General features: G+C 40.5%; 1 protein-coding gene across 1 annotated transcript in view; it reads right to left on the reverse strand.

The window, feature by feature from the left end:
* Positions 1 to 250, reverse strand: part of LOC121430357 — a 36,773-nt gene extending 36,523 nt beyond the window's left edge. The window contains exon 1 of the mRNA XM_041627637.1: positions 63 to 250. The gene's annotated coding sequence lies outside the window, so the exon portion shown is untranslated. The remainder of the gene's footprint in view (positions 1 to 62) is intronic.
* Positions 251 to 22,275: the final 22,025 nt, after the last annotated feature.

Here is a 22,275-nt window from a genome sequence, read left to right on the forward strand (position 1 = left end):
GAAATTACTTATATATTTTCAGAAGCGGTTTCCAAGTAATTATATTGTTATTGAATACGTACGTGATGTTTTGTTGGCGGAGACGTTGTCATCTAAGTGCAGCATGTCTGGGTGTATCCAAGTAGCTGACGCCAATGACATGCCACCACTCGGCATGCTTAGTGTGCTCTTTTCAGACTTATGATTTCCTTCGACGGGGATGATCATTGCGGTTATTTTCTACTTTCATTGCATGTAGGACGTATGGGAGCGTATTCTGAAGTCAGGTTTAAACTAGACCATGGTCTAAAGGCCTGGTCACACCGCCCGAGCGTTGTTGGAGCGGTCGTGGAGCGGTAGGGAGAGAGGGTCGAATTACGCTCACAAAATTGGGGAAAAAATCGAAAAAAAAACCCCGATCGAAATCGAAAATGGTGAACGGTAGCGACCGGACATGAATTTTTCTCTCCCCTCCACGACCGCTCCAACAACGCTCGGGCGGTGTGACCAAGCCTTGAGGGTACAAACGCTGAAAGTGGACCGAAGCCGACGTCGGAGGCAGCTCGACTTAATGACACTGCCTCGGACGAAGAAGTCGACAGTATTGGTGAATCAAAACAACAATTTCGTCCTGGGCTCTTGACAAATTACATATTTCCAATTTTTGTCAGCTCTCAGACCTAAGACAAATCTGCTGTTCAGGTTTATCAGTTCTTAAAAAAGACCCGTCAGCTGTACTTTGGTCATTTGACGGGCATTTTCAATACATTTTTTGTGTTCTTGAATCCGCTCAAATTGCAGTTCCGAATACTTCCTGTTATTATGTCGTTGTTGAATATGATGGTGCGCTCTTCAATCGTTCCAGTCGCTTTCGTAAGTAGGACGTCGTCGGCAATGGAAAGCGATCCGTACGACGTCAAACCATCGGTGACGATTTTATGACGTATTAATATAGATTAGTCATCCATCCACCTAAAATCTTCGTCAAATAACAATTCACATATGAAATTATACAATTGTAAATAACGCTATATGTTATAAGTTCGTTGGTGCGGACTAAGATACAACATAATAATGTTACTTCGCACCAACGAATGTAGAGGGCAGCAACACAAGGCAATGTTCAATGGTGTGTTGCTGCCCTCTAACGATTGTTGGTCTGCACAAGGGCAAATCAACAACCATGCTTTCTAATAGACTGAGCCTCAGAAACTAATCCTTTTCGTTTACTTTTGCAATATTTGCTTACGCCTTTACAAAATGTACATGTAAGAGGAGGTCTTAGTAAATGTTGAAATGACACGATTTATCTATAACATCCAATCATAAATGCTGTACATGTAATTGAATATTCACAGGTTAGTCGACATTGTTTCCTGAAATAATACTCGGTGTTGAAGATGGTGACATGTTTAGTTCGAAGACGTGACATGCTAACAATCTTTTTTATTTTGAGTAAGTATTTACCTATCCTTCCGTCATATGAATATTGTAGTAATTCGATCACAATACATATATTTTGCACTCCTTCAAATTTTCTCCCTATTTTCTACTTTTTCCCTTTTATCCCTCTGAATATGCCGCACTCTTGGTACGCCATTCAGTGCAATTGACCGTTTCGAGAGAGCTTCTTTAGATTTTCGAAACTGATCGCGAAGATTAAAAAGAAGTAAAGTTTTCTACGAGCAGTAACGATTGCTACAAAAGATCTAATACGATGTTCTACGTGGCCGTGTGGTCCAGTGGTTAGAGCATTTGACTCATAATCGCAAGGTTGTGAGTTCGAATCCCAACTCTGCCATTGTCTCCACTTTGATAAAAAGGCCCGAGCGACAATGAATTAGGACACAGTTGCAACTTTGTAGTTGTAGATCAATACTTTTATTAACCGTAATTAACCGAAGTGTAGGACAGACGTGTTGTCGCATGACTGACGCAGATGGCGCTATAGCACTATAACATTAGATATAAATCAAATGGCGTAATCACTTTTTCCTTATGTAAACGAAAAGAATTTTGCAATGATCCAAGGCAAAAAGCTTTGTAAAAGTATTGTCATAATATAAAAGTGTAAACTCGCAAACAACTGCAAAGCAAATACGCAAACATTAGCGCAAAGACATACCCACAGATGGGACATCAAACAAAACCCAAAATAATAACCAAAAAAATTAAATGCGCAGCATAACTTATCACAAGCACCAAAATGAGCAGCAATTGGTAGTAGGCGAACTAGCTGGAGTAAGAAAAGGTATTCGTTTGGTAAGGTGAGGATCCTGACAGCAATAAACTATCAAATTAGAATCAAAATCTTTAAATAGAGCTGGCTTGCTGTTTTCGTTTGTTTGGTAGCTGAAAAAAGGCTAGACGCATTAAAAAACCCATTAGCACAAATAGGTAAAGCTGCAAAAATGCATTAAAAAAAAAAAAGATATACACCAAAAAATAGTGTCCATCAGCAAATGTCCATCAGTATAGGGCAAGCTGGACAAGGCACAGGCAATAGGGAGGGGGGAAGGGACATAAAAGCAGGCCAAAGTTAATCACAAACGTAGTCGCTAAAATACGAAGGGGGGACACGACGGCGTAAGGGATACCGCCGGCCATTATCGGGGGTAGTGATGTCAAGAGGCCCTGAGGGATCTGACTGACCAGAAAGTGAAAGGGGAGGACTAACATCAGGGTGAGAAAGTTCGTGGGGAATATCAGGGGGGTCAGGAGGGGGGCAAGGGACATCCGGCACATCAGTAACGTCAGAGGCATTAGGCAAGCATTGTGAGTCATCCGCCGAGTTGGGACTGGGGAACTCCTCATCACGGTGGTCGTCGTCATCGTCATCAGAAACCCTCGGTCGAGTAGGATGGGAGGTAGGAATCCCTGGGGGGACCTTCAAGCAATCCGAGCGCCGGACACGGTATGACGTAGAACGGAGTTGGCTCCCAACAAACTTGCGGATGTTGCACCAATCGTTGTCGACACTGCAGACAAGGTAGCGAGGTCTGGCCTGGGTCTTAGTCCGGTCCGAGCGCAGGTAGACAAGGTCACCAACGTGAACAAGAGACTCACCCATCGACGATAGGCGTTTGGGTGCCTTCGATGCCATACTGGGCCCATGGTTGGAGAGCCGTTTCTCATGTTGATTGGTAATAACGTCCATGTCATGCAACGGAATCTGTTCACTGGTGAATTGGTCACGCTGGGTCCATAGCTCACGAGCAGAGAGACCAACGCCACGGATGCGGCTGTTAAGACGAGCGGTGGCCAGAGCAAGTGCAAGTGGAGTAACAGGACCACCACGGGGACTATCACGAAGCAGCTCATCTTCCAGCTCACGGACAGCCTTCTCAGCGACAGGATTCTTGTTGATGTTCTTGGCACGGCCAATCTCCAAAGTGATGCCCTGACTGCGCAAAGACTCATCGTGTTGTAGAGCAGAAAATCCAGGAGCAGGGTCGGTGCGGACGATAGATGGAGGGCCATCAAGTGGCCTGAGAGGTGCGCATAGCTGAAGGAGGGCTGCGCGAAGAGTCTCCTTGCGTTCATCTGGGATCAAAGCGCTTACAGTGTAAGAAGTGACACTCTCCCTGAGGATGAAAATGAGTTGGCGAGAACGCTTGATGACATCCGCAGCAAAAGACACCCCAATGACACATGGAGGGTCACCTGTAGACTGGGGAGTAGCAACACGAGGAACATTCTGGAGGGAGAGACAGCTATGACATCCGACAGTCACCTGTTGAATTGCTGCATCAAGATCCAGGGCATAGAAAAACCGTGAGACAACCTGCTTGAGTTGGTGTGATGTGGGGTGACCAAGTTGAAGATGCAGGGCAGTAAGAATCCCCTGGAGTACATTGCGAGGAATGACGATACACTCCTGCTGTGGCAAGAATGCATGATCCCGGCGGACGACCAGTAATCCATCACGAGCGATGGTGGCAACCTGGAGATATCGCTTCACATCACGGATACCTGTCAACTTCTTCGACGGGTGAGTACCCTGAGTAAGGTGGGCATGGGCACGGCGGAGGGCTGGACAATCAGACTGAATCCTACCCCACGCGTGACGAGATGTGAAAGGGAGGCGTATCTTCCCTGAGAGGATGTCAGCAACAGAAGTAAGATGGACAACAGAGTCTTCCATCCGTGAAATGAAAGTACAGATCTGGCATCGAACATCATGGCATGGAGGAGCATTCCTACTCGCAAAGTCAGCTGGGACATTGGCGGAGCCCGCCAGGTGACGTAAGGAAACCTGGTATCTGCTAATGGTGGCCAAAAAGGTAGAAACCCGAGGACTGGCAGAAAACTCACCACGACACAATTTCTCATAAGCCTGAACACAAGGTTTGCTGTCAGTAAGAATGCAGACAGGGTGGTGAGACTGGATGATGTATGGGCTGAAATGCTTGGTGGCAGCAGCGATGGATAGTGCTTCTACTTCACAAGGTAACCATGTGATTTGACGACCACGGAGCTTCGCGCTAAAAAAACCTGCGACGAAAGGCGTCCGGTCTCTCGTGACATACATGGTTGCGCCAAGACCATGGTTCTTCACGGATCCATCAGTGACAACCCATAGCTGATCAGAAGGCCGGGGAAGAGTAACCGTACGAGTAGACTTGATGCCGGACTGGGCTTTGTTGAAGGCATCATGAAGCTCATCCGTCCAGCAGATGCGGTCTTGAGATTTCATACCTGCAATCGAATCATCCAGGGGGCCCAGATAGGATGCGCAATTTGGGAGAACGCGAGCAAGCATCTTATAGGCTCCAATGAAAGACCGCATTCCCTTCACGGTTGAAGGGCGTGAGCACGTTGACAAAGTTGTTATCCTGTGAGGACTTGCTTTGAGGTTCCCTTCAGACCAAACCCATCCTAAAATAGTGGTGGTTTTTGGACAGACGGTAGTCTTAGATGGAGACAGGTGAAGACCATTGGAGGCTAGTGCATGTAACACCCTGGACCAGTTATGCAAAAGGGCCTGCCAGGTGTCAGCACCACAGTACAAGTCGTCTGCAAGCTTGACAACAACACCTTCAAACAATAGATCTCCAAGCACTCGACACATCAACTCCTCCAATGCCGTCTCTGATCCCGGCATACCCATAGCACAACGGGTGTAAACCCTGATGCCGCGGAAAGGGGTAGCAACACCACAATACTTCATTGAATCACGAGAGAGAGGTATTTGATAAAAGGCACTTGCAAGATCGGATGCAATAATGTACTTCCACTGACCTATCTTTCTCAGAGTGGAATCAACGTCTGGCAAAACTGAGGGCTGGGGCTTAGAGTAGCGCCCAACATCAGCAAAGGCTGTGACAAGACGAGAGCCGCCATTCGGCTTCTTCACAAGAAACGACGGGTTGACATATTCAACCGTAACACCAATATCCTCAGGGCGTGCAAAGACGCCAAGTTTCTCAAGGTCATCAAACTTACGCTGCAACTCAGTAAGCTTCTCTTGGGAATACAAGGGAAGGCGACCCTTGCGTTGTGGGGGCTGAACAGGACCCATGTTCACGACGGCCTTGAATGGACCAGATGCACCATTGTAACCCTTGAATGAAGGGCTAAACACACAATCATGTACTGCATGAAGAGACTGAAAATCACCCCTTGCCTTTGGGGGGAGGATATTATCAGGATCCACAATAACAGACTGAGAAGGCTGTGATAATGTTGGCCCTCCCTGCATCACAGAGGGGAGGGCGGTCTGACTAGGAGGAATAGGCGCAACCTGATCGCCATCTGAGGCAACCACTGGACAAACCTGACAAAGATGTTCATTGCGACGGATAACACAAGGACCGCAAGAGAGGTTTGGGATGCGGATCCTACCAGCAACACTAGAGACAACACCTGGAGCCGGAAAGAATTCTGTGATCATTGGTGTAGGAGGGGAATCTGAGCGAGGCTCTAAGACAAGTGTCTCATCAGCAGAAAACTCAGGAGGTAGGGAAAACTCAAGGAATTCACCTGGCCAAATAGTAGTAGTTTGAGAAGGGGCACGAAGGACAAATGCGCGACGCACTGCATGACCAGCCTTAGGCTTACTACAGGAACCGTAACTGAACACAGTACCATCAGCCAAGGAAATCTCCCTCCTTGCTGGCCTGATGGCCACATCATTCCTTTCCATGAATGGAGTACCAGCCAAAACGTCAACATCAAGGTTCTCAATGACCAATCCTTCAAAATGGAACTCATGATTGCCACGACAAACGGTGAAACGGGTTTCACCACAAACCTGCAGCGGGGAGGACCCATCAGCCTGATGAGCTGACTGGGTGGTGGAGGACACGTTGCAACCTAATACTCGGGCCGTAGAAGCACGCATCATATTCCCAGTAGCACCACTGTCGAGGGTGATACGAACAGCATGATGATCATAAAATGCGTCAAAATAAGGAGACTGGCGAACTTGGACACGCAGTGTGGAAGAGGTACCTCCACGGCCAGGGTCTGGTGACAAACAAGCCTCGTCACATGACTCCTGGGGGTCAACCTCACCGTCAAAATCATCAGAACCACCATCATCGAAAATCTTGGCAACCTGCCTGGCCTTAGCCATGTACTGCCGATCGGAGTCTGGAAGGTAAGGACAGACACTCAAAAAATGGTCACTAGGACGGCCAGCCTGAACGCAGAGTGGACAAGATTTGGAAGGCCTGGGACGGAACTTCGCCGGGGTTCGAGACTGAGTACGCCTGGGAGCAGTCTGACTACGACCACGGGGCGGAAAAGCCGCTGTACGCATCGCCCTGGAACATTCAACTGACTCCAAAAGACTAGTAAGAGCCTGAGAAATTTCAGGTTTGAGGGATGCAAGTGTACGTGAACGGAGTTCTGTGCCGTACCGTTGCTTCACCACCTGGGGGAGGTCAGGGTGCAAAAGGCGAAGCCACTGCAGAACAATGAAATTCTCAATGGAAGGCGAAAGTTCTTCATCATCCAAGATGGGATCACCGTGATGGGTAATACCACTACCAACTGTCAACAAATTGTCCTCGACAAAGGCAAGTAATCTCTGATATAAATCTTCTGGCCGCTCATCAGATTCCAGCTTGATCTCGCAAAAATCCAAAAAATGAGCGCCTGTTGCCTGAAAGCCATAGTGAAGTCTAATAGTGGCCCAAATGTCGTTCAAAGAAGTAGAATTGCGGACAATAGAATTTCTAGCAATGACGGGACAAAAGTTAGCAATCTGACCTAGCATAAGATCAAGTAGGTTCGCTTTCTGTTGAGCAGTTTTGCGTAATTCTGAAGGAACAGAGGGATTGTCATCTATGAAACCCCTTGTGGGGTTAGCTTTTGTTTTCTTACCCCATGTTACCGACTCAGAAAGGAAGAAAGCAAAGTTAGGATCAAGATTCAAAGTGTACAAAAGATTCTGCCTCCATCCTTCAAAGGATGTAATGGATTCAATTTTACCCAAGCACCATTGCTTAGGTACTTTCGGCATGCTACACGCCATTGTAAGGCTGTGGGACCGACACTACTTACGGCTAGATCTAACCAACTACTCGTTCACGGTAAACTTACTTTTACGGTGCAACCGGCTGTTTTCCTCTCAGCAAAGTCCTTCAAACGTGGCCTCAGAAAAAAAATCAGGCGTGAGTGAATCCCAATAGCGGCCAGCACGACAATGAATTAGGACACAGTTGCAACTTTGTAGTTGTAGATCAATACTTTTATTAACCGTAATTAACCGAAGTGTAGGACAGACGTGTTGTCGCATGACTGACGCAGATGGCGCTATAGCACTATAACATCAGATATAAATCAAATGGCGGAGAGTGATATCTGTCGTCTATAACGTTAGCCATTATGACTGATTAACCTAGACGTAAAATGTTTCATAGGTAATTGGATATATACCAGCTTGGCATTTACCAGCATAATGCTGTCCTGCCGAGTTCCTGCGGGAGTTACCACAAACAGATATGTACTATCAGTACGATTGCATTGAGACCACCGTTACAATCGTGCCTCAAATCAAGACAGAAGGAACTAGGTATAAATGGGCTCATCTGATCGCTTTGGTCACAATATTTGTTGTACTCAATCGCACCGGTTGTAAGCAGTCGCACTACTAATTTTGAAAGGAGCTTAAAGGGCAAGTTCACCCTGATGAAAACTTTGTTGTAAAAATAGCAGAAAAGTTAGTAAGAAATATTGGTGAAGGTTAGAGGAAAATCCGTTAAAAAGAAAGAAAGTTATTAGAGTTCAGTTTTGGATTTGTGACGTCATAGATGAGCAGTTGCCCCATGTGTTATGTAATATAAAATGCATGAATTTCAAATTTTGTATGGTTCCTGATGACTTAATTTTATTTTCTATTCATGATCTGGTGTGAAATGATCTGTCTATTGATATACAAAAGGTACAGTAAAAATCATTTTCAATTTTCTGAGAAAATTACATTTCTTTGATTGTTTACCATTCGCTATGTATGAATGCTGCTCGCATATGACGTCACAAATGAAATAATTGAAATTGTAATAACTTTTTAATTATTTGATGAATTTTCCTAAACCTTCGGCAATATTTTTTATTATTTTTTTTATTTTTGCAATAAATATTTTGTCAGGGTGAACTTCCCCTTTAACAGAGCAAGACGATTTCCTGTATCGAAAAACAATCTCCTGCACACAATGAATACAATCGGAGAACTGCATCAATATACAAAGTAACATTGCAACGCGACGGAACGAGAAAGCATTTTCAATAAATGAAATTTGCCTGGAATTCGGTGATACCTATAGAGTTCTCGATTTCACCATTCGCGCCCAGATTGAAATGGTGATCCTAGTCTTGTAACAATCCTAGTGATTGGATCAGATCGTATCAGTTCGTGTCAGATCAGATCAGTCGTGGCAATCGTACTGATTGCGGAAAAATTGAAAAGTAAAAAAAACTCTCGCGATCATTTACCGAACGTCAATTATATGGTGTTCGTAACGAATAGGATATACCAAATATAAAGGGCACCTCTACATATAAAATATGTAGAGGTGCCGTGGCCGAGTGGTCTAAGGCGCCTGCACATGGAAAGTACGGGTTTCGATCCCCGGCCGCGGCACCTATGCCCGTGAGCAAAGCATTTAATCTACAATGCTCTTTTATCTTGCTCTCAAATAAATGGAAATGCTATATGCATTATTGGTAACTAGGTGTGCACTTGTTTTAAAAAATAAAAATATAAAGGAAAACCACATCCACGGCCTCATTATCATTAGCAGTCATTAGTATTGTACACACTTTGGATATCAGCAAGTAAATTTGAAGATTGCAAATTTAGTTTAAAAAATGATAAACTAAACAGTGCGAAAATAATTTCAATACCTCGGTATTTAGACGGTGGCATTACTCGTAGTGATTGTATCGGGTCGTATCAGATGGTTATAGATCAGTCGTGGCAATCGTACTGATCGTTGAACTGTTTGAATGGTTCAGATATTTTCAGTTACGAAGCGTTACTCATTGCGTTCGCATTAAATTGCATGACAGGGAACGAGGAATGAAAGATTTTGTTGATTTTAGTTGAAAACTCAGTTTGAGGAGTGAAAATGGGATTCCCTCTGTATCACGAACCTCCATTATCTTATTTACTTTCATCCTTAAAATATATGGTGTATTAATACCAATAAGTCTATTCATAATTTTCTGACTGATGCTGAGGATTGATCACCTTGAAACATTCTTACCGTTCATTGAAATGCTATTCATTTCAATTCATTTTCATCGTTTGCTTTGTTGAAATAGAATGTTTTCCACAATTGACAAAAGAAAACAGGGGATGAATTTAAATTATCTTTTCAGGTCTCAAATCCACTTATTTTTTTATCAAATATACCAAACACAAGAAATGACAATACAAAAGAACACGAATAACTCCTTTCAAATGGTATAATGATATCAAATTAGACCTAAAGACGTACTAAAGTGAAAAGTTTTGGGAATGTTTTCACATTGAAAATTTTTGTAAGGAAATCACAAAATATCAATTTTTGTTTATCACACTTATTTTAATCAAATATACCAAACACAAGAAATGACAATACAAAAGAACACGAATAACTACTTTCAAATGGTATAATGATAGGTGTGTATGGCAGACTGTTAATTTCGTCTTTACTTCTTTTCTTTTTAGATTTAAAGTTAGTTATGCCATCACAGATAAGATGCGGAACCGGCACTATACAAACAGTAGACACCAGTGCTCTGGAAGTCAAGGTGATTGATGATATCAACTACCCGGCGATAAAGAGAATTGTTTCATATAGATACAACTCTACCTCCTATCTCACAGGTATGAATGCTACCAAAGCCTTTATGAGACTGACATTTTTTTTCGAATTATATATGAAGGAAGAGGGCCCTTTGCACAACGTGTTTTGCAACGCGTCATGTTCTATGTATAGGCGTAACATATATTTATATGGGGGCCTATATACATATATAATTATATATATATATATATATATATATATATATATATATATATATATATATATATATATATATATATATATATATAATACATATATATTTATGCCTCTTTTAAGATTGCACTTTTAAGTCATTATATAGTTTGAATAACGCTCTAGGTGTAGGACTGCGTAGGTTGTTGAGAGAAATAACAGAATTGTACCCCTCATGATAATGATTACAGGACCCTTTTTTTTTTATTTCCCAAGCCCTATTACTGTCTTTTTGTCTCTTCCTTTGTCTCTTTTCCTCCCTGTATTCCTACACAAAGCCGTTCACTCATTTTCCCATCAGGCAACCCTCAGTATAAAGCTCGCTCATGATGCTTCCTTTAAGATATCATTCTGTTAAATGGTTAATGCATTTTGTCGACATTTATTTTCGTTGCTTTTATGTTATGATTATTTTTTTTTGTTACAGGGGGCCTATATTACATGTGTTATATTACATGTGGAGCGTTGTGGCCCAGTGGATTAGTCTCCGGACTTTAAAACAGAGGGTCGTGGGTTCGAATCCCAGCCATGGCGTAATTTCCTTCAGCAAGAAACTGATCCACAATGTGCTGCACCCAACCCAGGTGATATAAATGGGTACCGGTAGGAAGTAATTCCTCAAGAAGCTGTGTGCGCTGTGAACGCCTAGCTTAGCCGGGTAATATAGGAGCGCCTTGAGCACCTAAAAAGGTGGATATGTGCACAATATAATTACCCTATATTATTATCATTATTAAGCAGGATACTTATTTCTGATGTGAATGCAGAAATAAAAAAAAGGAACTAAAAATCAAACCTATTTTAATTTCTCGTGTCACTCCAACACCTCTCACCAACTTCTCGATCTCAGATTGTTTATCTGCTCCTTGTCTCAACGGAGGAACATGCATGGAGACACTGAGAGGTTTTAACTGCTCTTGTCCAGCCGGGTTTCAAGGACCAACATGCGAAGTCGGTAAGTGTATAAAAATTAACCAGAGAGTGTGCAATTAAAATCGACGATATATATTGTTGGGAATGGAAATGGTATAAGCTAGAGAGCAAGAGAAGACAACTCTGGTTTAGACTTATAACATTTTCTACACTGTTAGAAAATTTATCCTAAAAATACAAAAAGTTCCTCTAGCAGAGTCTCGAGAACACCTGTAATCTTACCAGATTGCATAATCTTACAGGAAATTGGTATTTGGTGGAACCATACAAATTTCTTTTAATGAAACACACTTTTCCCCTTTTCAAGCAGACCTGTACTGTTAAATTGCAGAAAAATTCCTGTTTAAAGAATTTACAGAATGATTCTGTTATTGCTTTTTGCAAAATATTCTTTCTTTTTCTGTAAAATCAGGGATTTTTTTTTAAGTGTACGAAAGGTTTGAATTTGTCTGGATTCAACTTCCATTACACACGTTAGTCATAATAAAGATTATTAGCATTCATTAAGGCCATTCTGAAGAAAGAAAGAAAGAAAGGAAGGAAGGATGAAAGGAAGAAAGAAAGAAAGAAAGAAAGAAGGAAGGAAGGAAAGAAAGAAAGAAAGAAAGAAGAAAGAAAAAAAGAAAGAAAGGAGGGAGGGAAGGAAGAAAAAAGCAAAGAAAGAAAGAATTAAGAAAGAAGGAAAGAAAGAAAGAAGATTTTTTTCTTCTTGCTAGAGTTTCGGGACAAAACTGCCCCCTCCCCTTTCGAAAATCATGAATCCGCCCCGATGGAATACGAAACGCAACAGTAAGGTAAGAAAAAGATGACGGTCCCCAGACTATTTCGTTATTCGTCGACTCGGATAAGGGCCCGTTTTCCATAAACGAGATAAGGTTTTGCTTGAGTTTGAGCAATTGTCTTAGCATTATGCTTGTCTGAGAAATCTTCCCTGACAAAGTTTTATAAACTTTAAGGCATTTGTCGCAAGTCAGACGATATAGCTTAGCCAAAGTCTCAAATTTTATGACGTCATAAGAAAATTGCAACGTCACGCAACTTTTGCCGCGAACGTAACAGCTGCTCCGCAGTAAAAAAAAAGTCTATGCGGATAAGGTGCCTTACAGACGGGTGTAATTTTCTGCTCTCCTTGTGCTGTTTCAAAGGCTTCATAGTATTAACATATATAGAGTGTAGATAACATATGGTATTCAGTAAGGATTTAATAATATATATATATATATATTTTCTTTCTTTTAAACTTTTTTTATTGATCAAACAATCGGTATGTACAAGAATAATCACAATATCAGTCACATTTACAATGGCATAGGATACACTCACAAAAAACGATACAAAAACATACATCACAGTTGTACATGAAAAGTGGGTAACAGGATTTAATAATATATTATGATGGTAACTTTTACTCCCCACAACAATCCCCATCAAGTTGAAATACATACGCAGGGATTCTTAGAATATGGGGTGGTAAATTGTTAGAAGTTGCAAGTTGTAATGGTTGAAAGCTTTTTGCTAGTATTTAAATGGTACTCTGTACGTGACCCGTAGGTACGTTCCCTGTCATCTAGCGTACGCCAGAACAGATAAAGAAGACATGGGAAAAACATAACATAGAAAATGTCATCAAATTCGGACAAGAAATAACGAAATTATAACATTAAACCATGCACACATATAAAGAAAATATGAAATAATTACGATTTTATGTCATAATATAAGAAAAAGGAAATCGCGGATGTGACCACAGCCTATTTAATGAATAATCATGACATTTATGTTTCCACACATTATGCTTAAACTTTAATATTTAAGATAAATTGACAACATAAACTTGACGAAACGACTCACCCGTGTAAACCTGACAGCACCAAGTATCAGAAAAGATACGTAAAAGTATAATGCGACTGACCGTGGAATCGCCCAGATAATGATGATGGCATCAACATACTCTTGTGAGTCTTGTGGTATGAATGGGCGTACTTGTATTTATATGATTCTTAATCATGGCGAGGAGAGTGTATAAGAGGGCCTAAGATGCGATGTAGGACAAGGGGAGAATAACAGTAGGGAATGCTCGAACGGTGAAGCTGACCGAATCGAAGAACACAGAAAGTGCATTGAAAATGCAAATCGAATCACACTGAAATGCCGGGAGGTCTTTGTCGAAAATTTGGAATTGGTTCACTAATTTTAGATGACTGTTTGGTTACTCATTCTCATGAAGGGAGCTTGACAATACATTTTATATGTTTTTGAAAGTGTTCTGTGTCGCAGTGTAAATATTCCCTATTAATGAGCGCAATTTTTTTTCCACAATCTTGCCATGCTTGTGCACTGCAAAAACTCTGGTGTTCTTTTAACACCAGCCCGGAATCTATATGTCCACACCAGAAAAGGTATTGAAACAACAGCAGTTTGGAATCAAACCGATGCTGTTTTAGTACTAATTGAAGTTGTATAAACACCTTTCTGGTGTTAGACCAAAACGAAACTGGTGTTGTTTAACACTCTTCTGGTGTGGACAAATACAGATTCCGGGCTGGTGTTAAATCAACACTGGAGTTTTTGCAGTGTGGTATGCACACGAAGCGCAGATCGCAATGTTTCCGTTGTGGATGCGAAAGGTAAACAAATTCTCATGTCACACAACTTGCTTTGAAGGAGAGTCAATTAAGATGGGCCCAAAAAGTCTCTTCCAGTCAACTACCGTCGTAAAGGTCCGTTCCTGTCGTCCTGTGAAAGGTGCCTCATTACAATGTTGCAACGGGTACGACGCGCTGACTACCAAGTGCTGATGTTGCGCCACACTGAATTAAACCTGGGCTCCGTAATTACAAAGGTTGACGATGAATTGTAAATACTATATGTAAATGTAAAGTCTATATTCCAAATCTTCCCCTAACCTTTTCTTGTTTCCTTTTGGGGACGGGCCGGCCGTTACGAGGCTGTAAATTACACATCATGGGTATAATACCCTTTTTTTTCTTTTCTTTCTGTTTTTCGTAGTTTCTATCAAGTTAAAGAGTACACTTTTTTCTGCAGATTGTCAAAAAATAGGGAGGGGGGCGGGGCCGGCTCGGCCATATCGAATCCTACGGGACACTAACTGCGCGTGCTTTCCGCGCGTGTCTACCACTCTATGGAAATACCATTGGAAATTTCATGTTTTGTTAACATTTTTGTCATTCCTGAAAAAAGTTCCCACTTTTATCCCTAGTTCCAATGATATAATGCTGATGATATCATATTATTTCCATTAAATACTTGAAATTTTTGCAAAGATGTTAATTGCATTCGCGTTTTGGGGTCAAAAAACACCCCTTTCATATCAAAAATAGGATGATACTCAACGTAAAATCCTTCTTTATGTCACCACAAACGATTTCCCCTCATTCCAATTTCGCTTGATGGTATCGTACAGCTTAGTTCCCATGAGTCATTGTGCAGTTTTTTTTCCAAGCTTTACGATGATGTAAAAATAATGTTCATTGGTCAAACTTTGCGTTCGCGTTTTAGCTTTAAATAAACATGTGTCAGACCACAAAAGTTGTCATATTCGGGCCGGGCGCGTACTGTACCTAATATGCAGTGCAGCAGGCAGGGGTCACGGCCGCCGTGCCCTAGCCGGGCCGGGCTGCGCTTATGCAACTGTGCGTGCGCCGCTGGGCATTGGCGCGCGCAAGGGTTCCAAAAGGCGTAAAAGGACTTGATATGCCCCTTCTGGATCCGCGCCTGTTTAGCGATTGATCGTCAATCATTGTGTTACGGAGCTCCGGACGAATGTATACCAACTGTATATCACGAACTTTACCTTCGCAGTATGATTTATGGTGTAGAAATACTGACTTAAAATCCCTCCAAATTTCCACCATCTTAATCTATTATTTTGAAACAACATCGGTTTTTCTATTCATCCAGATCGATGCCCGGAATCATCATGGACACTTTTTGAAGGAAGTTACTACAAATATTTTTGTTACCGTCTGAACTTTTCAGAGGCCTCGTCTGCCTGTCGTAGTCTTACGAATGGACAGCCATGTCAAGGGGATTTGGTTTCTATTCATAGTAGAGAAGAAGATCAATTCACAATTGAATTATGTATCCAAAGTGTGAGTATTTACAGGTCACTTATCGCAGGTTGCTATGTCGAATGCATAAAATGCAGCAATGTTTTTTTTTGTTGAGCTTCTTGCGCTTGAACCAGAAGACCGATGCATAATGGAACATCATGGCCCGAATTTACAAAGGTGGTTTTGAAAACCCACGCGTGGCGGCCACGGTTGAGTTCATGGTTTATGCAGATTTCCTGCATAAATTACGCTTAATTGAGCGCGTATCGGGCGTGTTACGATACTGCAACAAATAACAATCAAGATGTAATTTAAATTTCCCTTTTTTTATTACAGGAAATAATTATACATAAATAAAACAAATAATGATCTTACATAAATCTCTTGAAGTGTCCGATGTAAAATCCCGAAGTGATGATACTATATCCAAGTAATAATCCAAATGATAAAATCCCAGTTGACTGGCGAAAATTCACAATGATGGCGATGATGAAACTTATGTTGAAGTCCGATGAATAATAAGAGTCACTGTAACGAGTTGAAATGTCCGTGAAGACGATGTTGATGATGATTAACAGTCAATTTCAGCAATCCATGGGTTGAAGCGTGTTCATTGAACAGGTTGATGATGTTGATGATCTCGATGAGAACTGATAATTTCTCTCTCAAAATAACTGCAAACAGTTCATTGATGCATAAACTGCTCTGATCTGATCTGGTGAAGTGATCTCATATGATGTGATCTCCTGCTCTCATATGATGTGATGATCAAGTGATCTAATATGATGTGATGATGTGATTGAAAAATCAGCAGCTTTATACTAATTACAAGTGTTCTAGATCATTCTCAAATTTCAACTAATCTACAAGCTTCTAGCATTGTCTTCCAAAAGAACTTTCTCCTTCAGGAGCCTTCTTAATTTCTAAAACATTCTTGAATGACCTCATTGAAATCAACAGTGTAAATAACATAGCTAAGCCTATTGTTCCTAATCTCTATTCAGAAATAACAATACAACTCCTTGGCCTTTTAAATAGGCAAGGCCTGCATAATAAAAAGACATCTGGAACGTTCTTACAAACATGCTGTGGAATGTACTTGATCATTCTAGGCTATTCTTAAAGAGGAAATAACTAATAGATTAATGTAACTGCTTTCACAGTTCTTCTACAGTTATTCTTATATGTAACACCTCCCCCACCGGGGAAAAGAAAGCTTTACCGTAGTAAAGGTTTCTTTAAGATTACTTTTTCTTTAACTGTTCCAAGTCATCTTGATAAATCATTTACAGTTATCGTGTACAAAGATATAGTACTTAATGAACATGTTAAAAATAAATGAACATCAATGATGTTTTCTTCAAATGACACACTTGGTCAAAATCATGAATAATTTCACTTTTTATACTCTTGACAGAGCATCAGCAATTACATTATTCTTTCCCTTTATGTGTACAATTTTCAAAGGGAATGGTTGGAGCATTAGGCTCCATCTGTACAGTCTTTGATTCTTTGTTTTGAATTTCTCCAAAAACACAAGAGGATTGTGATCTGTATAGACTGTAATCTCTCCATTGGTTAGATACACCTCAAACTGCTGAAGGGCTAGTACGAGACTCAGGGCCTCTTTTTCAATAGTTGAGTACTTCTTCTGAAATCTATTGAGTTTCTTAGAGAAGTAGCACACTGGTTTTTCGATGCCTTTTTCATCTTCTTGGAGCAATACTGCTCCTACTCCAACATCACATGCATCAATTGCTACTTTGAATGGCTTTGTGAAGTTTGGAGCTGCCAAAATAGGCTCATTCACCAAAATGGCCTTTAATTTCTCAAATGATCTTTGACATTCGTCAGACCAAACATACTTCACTTTTGCCTTCAGCAGGTTTGTCAGAGGACTAACCACTGTACTGAAATTTGGAACAAATTTCCTGTAGAAGCCACTCATACCTAAGAATCTGAGCAATTCTTTCTTAGTTGTGGGAATTGGGAAGTCTAAGATAGCTTGTATCTTGGCTTCTCTTGGTAGCACTTGCCCTTGACCAACCACATGACCAAGATATGTGACCTTTGCCTTGGCAAATTCACTTTTCATCAGATTCACTACTAGATTGGCTTTGTCCAGCCTGTCAAACAGTACTCGCAAATGATTCAGATGATCATTCCAAGTATCACTGTATACTAGGATGTCGTCAATGTATACGACACAACTGTCAAGTCCGGCAATCACTTGATTTGTTAACCTTTGGAAGGTTGCTGGTGCATTTTTCATTCCAAAAGGCATGACTTTGCATTGAAACAAGCCTTCAGGTGTGACAAAGGCTGATATCTCTTTGGCTCGGTCAGTCAGTGGCACTTGCCAATATCCTTTAAGCAAGTCTATCTTTGTGATATAGGCAGAATTTCCCGCATACATTCGTAATTCCGAAGCTTCGTAATTCCGAAGGTTCGGTTATTCCGAAGGTTCGTATTTCCGAAGGTTCGTAATTCCGAAGGTTCGTAATTCCGAAGGTTCGTCAATCCGAAAACGAAATAAGGTTCGTAATTCCGAAGGTTCGTCAATCCGAAAACGAAATAAGGTTTGTAATTCCGAAGGTTCGTTAATCCGAAAACAAAATGAGGTTCGTAATTCCGAAGGTTCGTCAATCCGAAAACGAAATAAGGTTCGTTAATCCGAAAACGAAATAAGGTTCGTTAATCCGAAAACGAAATAAGGTTCGTTAATCCGAAAACGAAATAAGGTTCGTAATTCCGAAGGTTCGTTAATCCGAAAACGAAATTAGGTTCGTTAATCCGAAAATTGAATAAGGTTCGTATTTCCGAAAATGAAAATTATTCAGTTTGGTAACAAAAACGGTGTTGTCATTACAAGATTACACGATATTCTGCAATGATAGTAATAACGATCGATGATACATGCGTGTGTTGTGGCCAAAAGCATGTATTTCATTAAGAATAGGCGCCCTGATCAAGCATAGGCTAATTTCGATTTTATCTGAGCAATTGCTGCCTAAGCAAATGGTTTAAAGATGCAGGGATCAAGTGTGTTGGTCGCGTGCGAGTAACCATAGATAATAGAATTTGTATTGGAGGGGATGTCATTTTTGATAACAGCTTCTGCTGGTAATAAAAATAAAAATAATACTAATAATGATCCTTGTGAGATGTTGAAAGCGCGAATCGCAAGCTCAAACTAGTAGACATTTCATGTAACAAGACGTGAACTTAAACATTCTGAGCATTTTTTGTAATCGTGAGAAAAATGTGTATCTTTCTAAAAAATTAACTCGAGGGCGAGCTGTAATTTGTTTATATACTGACCTGGGGCCCGTTGCATAAAACTTTTTACCTGAGAAAACTCAGGTTGTTTTTACCGGAGTTTTTGCTCTGTGCTAAAGGCATAATGGCGGAAATCAGACTAACCTTAGTTTTCAGTTTTTACCAGAGTTTTCTCAGGTAAAATGTTTTATGCAACAGGCTTCTAAGTAATCTTTTAAGGACTGCATTTAGTGACTCATGAATAGAGTATATATCTCACGAACTAAATAATGAGAGCGCGAACCGCAAGCTTAAAATTTGTGATATTCCACCTGAAAACTGGACATTTTTATACTTTTTTGTAACCAGGAATAGAATGAGTTCCTCAATACACAATATTTGATACGAGCGAGGAACGTGAGCCAAAATTTTCCGATTTTCCAACCTGAAAACTGGACATTCTAAGCATTCTTGTAAAAAAATAATAATAGCTGGGAGAACAGTTTTCAGAACTGAAGTGGCTTCCCAGGGTAAATAATATCTATATCATAATTATCATTATTATCATTCTAGGCCTACATGAAATTTCCAAAAGTTTGAGCACGTGATTCGCTCGCAACATCTCACAAGGATGCCCTTTTAACAGTAATTGACCAAAAAGGCGAATTATACATCTTCAGATTTGATTTCTTTCCCCCAAACCACTTGCTCGCTACGCTCGCAAAAATGACACAGAGATATATAATTTATCAATCAGTTATCACTTAAAATATTTTGCTCAATGCAATTACTACAATACACACAACCTCTTTACACAGACGATAATCTCACGGTGAAAATATACGTTTGCCCCAAATTGCCCCTATTGGCCCCTTTTTTGGGCTTTGCTCTCCCCCCCCCAGGAAAATATGTTCCGCCGCCACTGGTTGAAACACGCATCGTCTTCATGGCTAACTGCAAAAATTTCTTAAAATGTCCCCTTTAGATCAGGTCAGAGCTTATATATTCAAAATGTCTGTTTGCGCTTCTTGCTCGCAGTTATTATCTAAATTTAGTTACATAGGCATCTCGTTTGAAGATCACAAACATATTGCCCATCATATTAAAAAAAAAAATATATAGCTCGCATTACTTAAAAAGGGTTTATCATGTTATTACATATTTACTTTATTTCATAAGTATAAAGCTAATTATTGACTGTGAGGACTACCCTTTCAAAGAAACAAACAAAAATCAACTTTAAGCTGCCGATCGAGGAAAATATGGCTGGAAAAAAATTGCCCCCCCCCCTATTTGACGATAGTTGGATCCGCCGGGAGGGAGGCAGGGGGCACTTCCCCCCAAAATGAAATAAAAAAAACAGAGAAATTAATATTTTCAAAAATGGGAAAGTTCCTTTTTCAAAAATAAATATGTTTAACTTATGCCGTTTTCGTGTTTTTCGAAATAAAATACTCTTTTTAAAGTATACAAGTTAAGTTTTCAGGCTGGAATATTGCAAATTTTCACTAAATGTTTTCTTTATCAGGTTCCTTTTCTGGTCAGTATGTTTAAGCTCGCGTTTTGCGCTCGTGTTAATTTTTTAGTTAGATGCACATCTATTTAATGACAGCAGAAATCTGCTCGGATTTTTAAAAACTTATTTTCATTTTTTATTGAAATACCCTAAAGATTTAGCTTGTGATTAACGCTCGCAACACCTCACAATAATGCCATTTTAAGAATAATTGACCCAAAAAAGTTTTACAACTTCACCTTTGAATTTGTTTTACCAAGCCGCTCGCTCATTATTCTCTCTCCCGAAAAATAAAGCCTAAATATACGTTTTGCCTTAATAAGAAATCACTTCAAAAAAAGGTTTTTCTCTACTTAATCACTATCAAACACACAATGACTTCAAGCAGATGATAATCTTAAGGTGAAAATGTCAATTTTGACGTATGAGTTTCATTTTTTTGGCTTAACCCCCCAAACGAAAATGCGTTCGGCCGCCCTTGCCTTCCCATCCTCATAACAATTGAACGGCAACAGTGTCCCCCGCCCCCTCCTCCTTGCCCCTGCCTCTGCTTTCCCGGTTTTCATTTTTCGGATTAACGAACCTTATTTTGTTTTCGGATTAACGAACCTTATTTCGTTTTCGGATTAACGAACCTTATTTTGTTTTCGGATTAACGAACCTTATTTCGTTTTCGGATTAACGAACCTTCGGATTAACGAACCTTATTTTGTTTTCGGATTAACGAACCTTATTTCGTTTTCGGATTAACGAACCTTCGGAAAAACGAACCTTATTTCGTTTTCGGATTAACGAACCTTCGGAACAACGAACCTTATTTCGTTTTCGGATTAACGAACCTTCGGAACAACGAACCTTATTTCGTTTTCGGATTAACGAACCTTCGGAACAACGAACCTTATTACGTTTTCGGATTATCGAACCTTCGGAATAACGAACCGTCGGAATTACGCCACAAATGTTCGGATTAACGAACCCTTTTTCGTTTTCGGATTAACGAACATCGAGGTATAGGCAATTTACGTGTTTCGGAATTACGAACCTTCGGAATAAAGAACCTTCGGAATTACGAAGCTTCGGAATTACGAACTGTAACCGAATTTCCAACCCTATCAATACAATCTTCTAACCTAGGAATTGGATACGAGTCAGTCTTAGTAACTGCATTTACCTTTCGGTAATCAATGCAAAATCTCTGAGAGCCGTCTGGCTTTGGAACCATTACAATGGGAGAACTCCAACTACTCTGACTCGGTTCGATTATGTCATTATCTAACATAAACTGTATTTCCTTATTCACCATTTCCAACTTGCTTGGATTGAGCCTATAAGGATTCTGTTTGATAGGTCTTACATCACCTACGTCTACATCATGTACAGTTAAAGATGTACGACCTGGTTTGTCTTTACATACATTCTCATATTCTCTTAACAGGCCAGATATCATTTCTCTGATCTTCAGGCAGGTGTTTTAATGCCTCATCCATGTTTTCTAACATCTCTGAGTTAGACAACTTTACACCACATGGTTCGTTCTTGGATACATCTGTATAAGACAATTCATTATCTGTCTTTCCATAGCATTCTTCTTCATGAACATCTACATGTTTTTCTTCTTCTTTGACCTGTGTTGTACCTATTGGCTGACTAGCCTCTCGCTCAAAGTATTCTTTCAACATGTTTACATGACAAACTCTTTGAGACTTTCTTCGATCAGGGGTACTGATCACATAGTTGACATCATTCAATTTCTTTTTGACTATGTAGGGACCACTAAACCTAGCTTTCAAGGGCTCACCTTGCAAAGGCAACAACACTAATACTTTGTCTCCAGGCTTGAAACTTCGCTCTTTTGCATTTTTGTCAGCTTGAGCTTTCATTTTTCCCTGCGACTCTTTCAAGTGTTCCTTAGCCACATCACAAGCTTTTGAGAGCCTTTCTCTAAACTTTGACACATAGTCTAGAAGGTTTACATCATCATCCTGAACCATAAACCTCTCTTTGATAAGCTTTAGGGGACCCCTAA

The sequence above is a fragment of the Lytechinus variegatus genome, chromosome 16 (assembly GCF_018143015.1).
Source record: "Lytechinus variegatus isolate NC3 chromosome 16, Lvar_3.0, whole genome shotgun sequence".
Taxonomy (NCBI): domain Eukaryota; kingdom Metazoa; phylum Echinodermata; class Echinoidea; order Temnopleuroida; family Toxopneustidae; genus Lytechinus; species Lytechinus variegatus.